We start from the raw sequence: 7,500 nt of genomic DNA, 5'->3' as shown, positions 1-7,500 counted from the left end.
AACATTTAAACACCACTATATGCTTTAGTTTTTATCCTTTATATGAAATTAGTAAATATAGCAATATTTTAATTTACTGTTGGTCATTCATCTATTCACCTTAAATATTTTGTCTTTCTTTGTATACATTAATTCACCTTATTTCTATACCTATCTGTTTAGTTATTTCTTTCTTCATCTTTTTCTAATTTTACATAGTTAATCCCTTGTCCATGTACATGTTTACTGTTTCATCTATTTGTGTTTTGATTTATTAATCTTTCTTACATGTTATTGTCGATCTTACTTTGAAAGTTTTCTCGTCGATCTGACATGTCTATTTCCATACCTAATGTTTCTTGTTTTTGTTTTTTTTTGTTTGTTTCTTTTTTACCTTGTTCGTTTGATAATGATCATTCACTTGATACTTTCATATATATATTTGCGTGTTTATCAATTTCCTTTTGTCATTTACCAAATGAAAACACTTTATATGTACACAAATATATACGTTGATGACATTTATCTGTTTTTTTTTTTCCCTTAATGTACCTGTTAACAATAATTCACCTTATAATTTTGCTTTATTTACTAATTACATATTTGTTCATCAATCCCTACGTATTTTCTTTCTCTATGCCATTCTCTTCCTACAAAGCACGAGGTCAATCCGTGACACCTTGACCTGTCATAACATACCTACCCGGAAATGTCGGCATGCCATTAATGTGTTACCTGCACATACCCCTGGGTCACTCAAGGACAGGTCAAGAGGTCATGTAGCGTGTGGTTGCGCTTCTTGATGATTAATTATTTTGGTCGGGGAAGTCATTCCTTTGGCGCTGGGTTGCAAAGGACGGGTGTGGGGGGTGGGGGGGGGTGAGGGGGGGTGAGACGCTGGTGAGATGTGTGTATGCGTCATTGTTTATTAGTGATGTTATCATTATTATTATTACTATTATTATTATTACCAGTATTATTATTATTACTACTACTATCATTATTATCATCATCTTTATTATTATCATTATTATCATCATCATTATTATTATCATTATCATCATTATCATCATTATCATTGGTGTAGTGCAAGGACAGTGGTGATGCTGTTGTTCCCTTGTTGTTGATGTTGATATTGGCATCATTATCATCATCTTTGTTATTAGTAGTAGTACCATTATCTTTATCATTGTGTTGTTATTGCTATTTTAACCCCTATATTATTATTATTATTATTATTATTATTATTATCATTATTTTTATTAATGTTATTAATATTATTATCATTATTATTATTATTATTATTATTATTATTATTATTATTATTATTGTTATTATTATTATCGTTATTATTATTGTTATTATCATTATCGTATATTTATAGTTATTATCATTATTATATTTATAATTATTATCATTATTATCATATTTATTATTATCATCATTATTATCATATTTATCAATATTATCATTGTTATCATTATCATTACTGTTATTATTGTTATTATTGTTATCATTATAATTATCCTCTTTATTTTCAACATTATTATCAATATTATTATTATTATTATTATTATTATCATTATTATTATTATTATCATTATTATTATTATTATCATTATCATTATCATTATCATTATTATTATTGTTATTATCATTATTATATTTATAATTATTATCATTATTATCATTATTATCATATTTATTATTATTATCTTTATTATCATATTTATTATTATTATCATTATTATCATATTTATCATTATTATCATTGTTATCATTATCATTACTGTTATTATTGTTATTATTGTTATCATTATAATTATCCTCTTTATTTTCAACATTATTATCAATATTATTATTATTATTATTATTATTATTATTATTATTATTATTATTATTATTATCATTATTATTATTATCATTATCATTATTATTATTATTATTATCATTATCATTATCATTATCATTATCATTATCATTATCATTATCATTATCATTATTATTATTATTATTATCATTATTATTACTATCATTATTATTACTATTATTACTATCATTATTATTACTATTATTATTATCATTATTATTATTATCATTATTATTATTATTATTATTATTACTATTACTATTACTATTATTATCATCACTATTATATTTATTATCAACATTGTTACCATAGTACTATAATTCTTATTTTCATTATTATTATTATTAATACTATTCTTACCATAGTTAGTTGTTGATAGTTTGTTGTGTTTCTTGTTATTATCATCACTACTTTTGCCTTTATTATAATAAATCTTTTCTTTAGTAGTATTAGTAGTATTAGTGCTAGTAGTAGTAGTGGTAGTGGTAGTACTAGCAGAAGTAGTAGTGATAGTAGTAGTAATAGTGTCTGTTGTTGTAATAATATTAGTAGAAGGAGTGGTGGTAGTAGTAATAATATTAATAGAAGTAATGTTGTTATAATACTTACTCTTATTATCGTCATTGTCATTCTTAGGAAGATCTGTTTAGTTTCCCTATATAACAAAAGTACCTATAGTTGCTCACGTGAACAAGAATATACAAAAAAAAAAAAAAAATAGATAACATTCTTATAGATCATGAATATAAACGAAATAAGATCAGCTTTCGTTTAAATCGCAAGTATACCCTTTTTCCTCACAGCCAATCAGACACGCCATTCATGTTTACACACGAGAAACAAATGCCAATTATTCCCTACAATAGGAGGCGGCTACTGGGACCCATGTTCCCGGTGAGACTCCGACCTCGAAGACTTAATCCGAGCTGGCTAATCTCGCGTCGGTTCAGAAGGTCAGCTTAGGTCACGTCGCAGGATCATAAAAAAGAGGAAAAGATTATAGGGGAGAAGATAGGAAGGAAGGGGGAAGGGGAGTGGGGGAGAGGGGGGAGGGAAAGACGAGGGGAAAAAGAGGGACGGGGAGGGTGAGAGGGGGCGTGACCTCTCCACCCACCAGGCGCTCCGTGTCGCTCGCAGAGAGTAAATATCCCTCGGCTTTGCACGGCTTGGTCAGGTCAACTCAGGTCGAAAGGTCAATAAATCTCGCGTTTCTTGATACCCGCAGGAGATAATACCCGCTTGCGGATGTCTCTGGGGGGCTTCCGTGGCTGATTAATGAGATGCAGATGAGATAATGATATGTGTGTTTTGAGTAAATTACATGTATGTTTTGCCTGGATCTGTGTGCACTGTGATTTATTTAATCTTTATGAGGTTTTTGTCTCGTGGTCATGGGTGGGGCCCTCGGCGAATTAGGTCTTTGTCGTTATTAATGGATATTTGGACATTTGATGCCTGGGCAGACATATAGATATATAGGTGTATGAAGATATTTAGTATATCTATATCTATATCTATTTACCAACTAATATCCACTTATCTGCTTACCTACCTATGTATATACCTATCTATCTATCTATCTATCTACCTACCTATCTACCTACCCACCTATCCATCTATCTATCTATATATCTACCTACCTATCTACCTACCTATCTATATATCTATCTATCTATATATATCCATGACATATACGTGTGTCAGTGTCTATGTGGGTGTTACTGAAAGGAAGACAGAAAGTCTTACTCCAAACCGACTAGCCGATAACGTTAATAGAACGATAAGAAAGATCAAATTCTCCGACTGATAATCAAATATCCGGTGTTTTTGTAGCGAACTCTTTGATGATCGCCGACAACCGTGACGCAGATGAGGCCTGCGGATCGGAATTTCATTTCTCGCTTTTGAAGTGTCTTGTTATCGTTATCTTTTGCTTTTTGTCGCATTTGGTATGCGGATGTGTTTGATAAGAAGAGAAAAACACAGGCTGGGTTATTTATAAAATCCACGGTTCCTCAGAGTTCATGCTTACTGTATTGATGGGGTGGGTGATATTAATATTTTTTATCCATTTGTGTGTTTGAGTACGTGTCCGTGTGTTTGTTTACTTATATATATATATATATATATATATATATATATATATATATATATATATATATATATATGCATATGTATATACACATATCTGTTTGTGTGTGTGTGTGTGTGTGTGAAAAAATGGGCACCTATTCATGCATACTATATTTTCTTAATTCGTCTTTACAAAATCACACACACACAAAACGGACCACCTCCACCAAGCCAACCCAACCCAACCCAAACCAAGCCAAGGCAAGCCAAGTCAAGCCACATGATTCCCACGTAGGTGAGACCCAGAGCTTTCCACGACGAGCAAACTGCCCACTACCTGTTTTACCTTTCTCTGTTTCTCTCTCCCTTCCTGTCTCTTTGATTTATGGGCATGCAATCAGTCATCTCATGAATCTTCCTCATGACCACGAGGCGATAGGAGATTCCCACGAGGAAAGGAAGAGAGGGAAAAAAGGCCACAGGGGAATTAATGAGGTATTTTAGAACACGTGCCGAGAACAAAATGGAAAATAATGGAATACAGGGTATTTTAAGGTGGCTGATGGAAATGGTTATATCAAGAAGAAAATATTAAGGGTGGTGATGCATTTGTCGATAAGAATAATAATAATAGCAAATGTAATAATATTAATGATAATGTTGATAATAATAGTAAAAATGGTGATGAAAATGATACTAATGATAAAAAATATTGATAATGATAACAATAAGAACAATATAGATACTATTATTACTGCTACTACTAGTAGTAGTAGTAGTAATGATGATAATGATAATAATGATAATTATAATTAAAATACTACTACTACTAATAAAAATAATAATAATGATAATAATAATAATAATGATAATAATAATAATATAATAATAATAATAATAATAATAATAATAATAATAATAATAATAATGATAATAATAATAAGAATGATGATGATAATAACAATAATCATATTTGTATAATAATAATAATAATAATAATAATAATAATAATAATAATAATAATAATAATAAAAATAATAATAATAACAATAACAATAAAAATAATAATAATAATGAAAATTATAACAATAAAGATAGTGATGATAGTCATGATAGCACTAATAAAATAATAATAATGATAGTAATGATAAAGACAATGCTATTGGTGGACCTAAAAAAAATATTATAGCATTTAAGCTAATGGCAATAATGTCAATATTAATAATAATGATAATGATAATACTAATAACAATGATAAAATTCATGATAATATTAAAATTAACAAAAAATAAATTGAGTAATAATAATAATAATGATAATAATAATAATAATAATAATAATAATAATAATAATAATAATAATAATAAGGATGATGACAATAATAATAGCAAGAAATAAATATAATTGAAGTAATGATAACAGTTATGGTGATAACATCTATAATGATATAACAATAATGCTAATGCTAATAATGATAATAATGATAATAATTATAACAGTAATAATAATAGTAATAATAATAAAAAACAATAATAATGAGAATAATTATAATAATTATTACAACAATCATAATAGTAATAATAGTAATAATAATAATAAAATAATAATAATTATAATAATAATGATAATAGTAATAATAATAATTATGATAATGACAATAGTATCAATAACAACTTCAAACGCAATAATAATGATTATGATTATGATAATAATGATAACAATAATAATAATCATAACAATGATAATAATAATGATGATGATAATGGTAACAATGATAAGGGAATGATAATGATGATAATAGTAGTTATAAAGACAATAATAATAATAATGATAATAATAATAAAAATAACAGTAATGATAATACTGATGATGATAATAATGATGAGACTGGTAATAAAATTGTAATAATAATAAACATTATAAAGAACATGATAATAATGGTAATAATAAGAGCAACAAAACAGCAACAACAACAACAACAATAATAATAATGATAATAATAATAATAACAATAATAATAATATCAATAATAATACAAATAATAATAATAATACAAATAATAATAATAATTAATAATAATAATAATAATAATAACAATAATAATGATAATAATAAAAATAATAACAATAATAACAATAATAATGATAATAATAACAATGACGATAACAATAAGTATAATGTTAATAAGGACAGTACTAACAATAAGACAAAGACAAAATAGGCCAAGCCCCCCCTTTCTCCCCCCCTTCCCCCACCTGTGTATCACCCCCCTCTCCCCCCCCACCAACCCCTTACCCCCCCACCCCCCTCCTCTTCGAATCACCGTTCCCCTAACCATGCCCCCTTCTTGCCCTTTATATCGACTACAATCTCAAAGTGAAGTTTTTTTTTCATCATTACTTAAGAATAATTCGGTCACTGGCTCTTAGATCGCCGATACGAAAACCGCACATTTCTCCGGTGAATTAACCTTTATGGATAATATGAAGCTGTGGTTATTAATTTGATGGTAGCTATGTCGAGATTTTAATCGGTTTTCGGGATGGTTATGGATTCTCATTTCGTAAAGTTATTATTCCGTTTTTATCTTAAAGAATGGGGCTGGAGTACAATGGCTTTACTCTTTGACTATATGTGTGTATGTGTATGTACTTACGATATATGTATTTTATTTTTTTTCTGTGTATGTATGTCTGTCTGAATGTATGTATTTATGTATGTATGTATGTATTCATGTATATATGTATGCATGTTTTTTTTCTGTCTGTATCTAATATACATATTTTCTGTTTACCTTTATGTTAATTGGTGTAATATATCTATCAACCTATCTGTTTGTCTCCATGTTTATCTACAAAATCTATCGATCTCCCTATCTATCCTCTTATCAATATCTTCCCTACCTACCTACCTGCCTCCCCGCCCGTCTGCCTCTCAGCTCGTAGACGCAGCCTATTTACCTATCTAAACTATCACACTATCTTTACACGAAGGCAAACGCACCATTCCCAAGGGTACTGTACGCCTTGTGTATTGGGAGAGAGATCGAGAAACTATGACAACAGAAATAGACTGTTTGCCTTCCTCTCCACCTCCCCTTCCTCTATTTGCCTCTGGCTCTCTCTGTTTATGGCTCTGTCTCGGTCTGTGTGCGTCTGTCTCTTTCTGTCTCTGTCTCTGCATCTCTCTCTCTCTCTCTCTCTCTCTCTCTCTCTCTCTCTCTCTCTCTCTCTCTCTCTCTCTCTCTCTCTCTCTCTCTCTCTCTCTCTCTGCATCTCCCTCTCTCTCTCTCTCTCTCTCTCTCTCTCTCTCTCTCTCTCTCTCTCTCTCTCTCTCTCTCTCTCTATCTATCTATCTATCTCTCTATTTCCTTTCCCTTCTTCTGTCCTACGCTCTTGCCAATCATCTCTTCTCTCCTTCTGTTTCCCTTTTCTTCTCCTTTCCTTCTAACCCCTTTCTCTCTCCCGCTCTCTGTCTCTTCTTTCGTCCTCTCCTCTCCTTTTCTCTCTTCTACCGTCCCCTCTATCTTACCTCCTTCCCTTCTCCCTACCCTCCATCCTTATATCTCTTTCGTCTTT

This window comes from Penaeus chinensis, chromosome 40 (genome assembly GCF_019202785.1).
Source record: "Penaeus chinensis breed Huanghai No. 1 chromosome 40, ASM1920278v2, whole genome shotgun sequence".
NCBI classification, from domain to species: domain Eukaryota; kingdom Metazoa; phylum Arthropoda; class Malacostraca; order Decapoda; family Penaeidae; genus Penaeus; species Penaeus chinensis.
Note: the sequence above shows the minus strand (reverse complement) of the source record.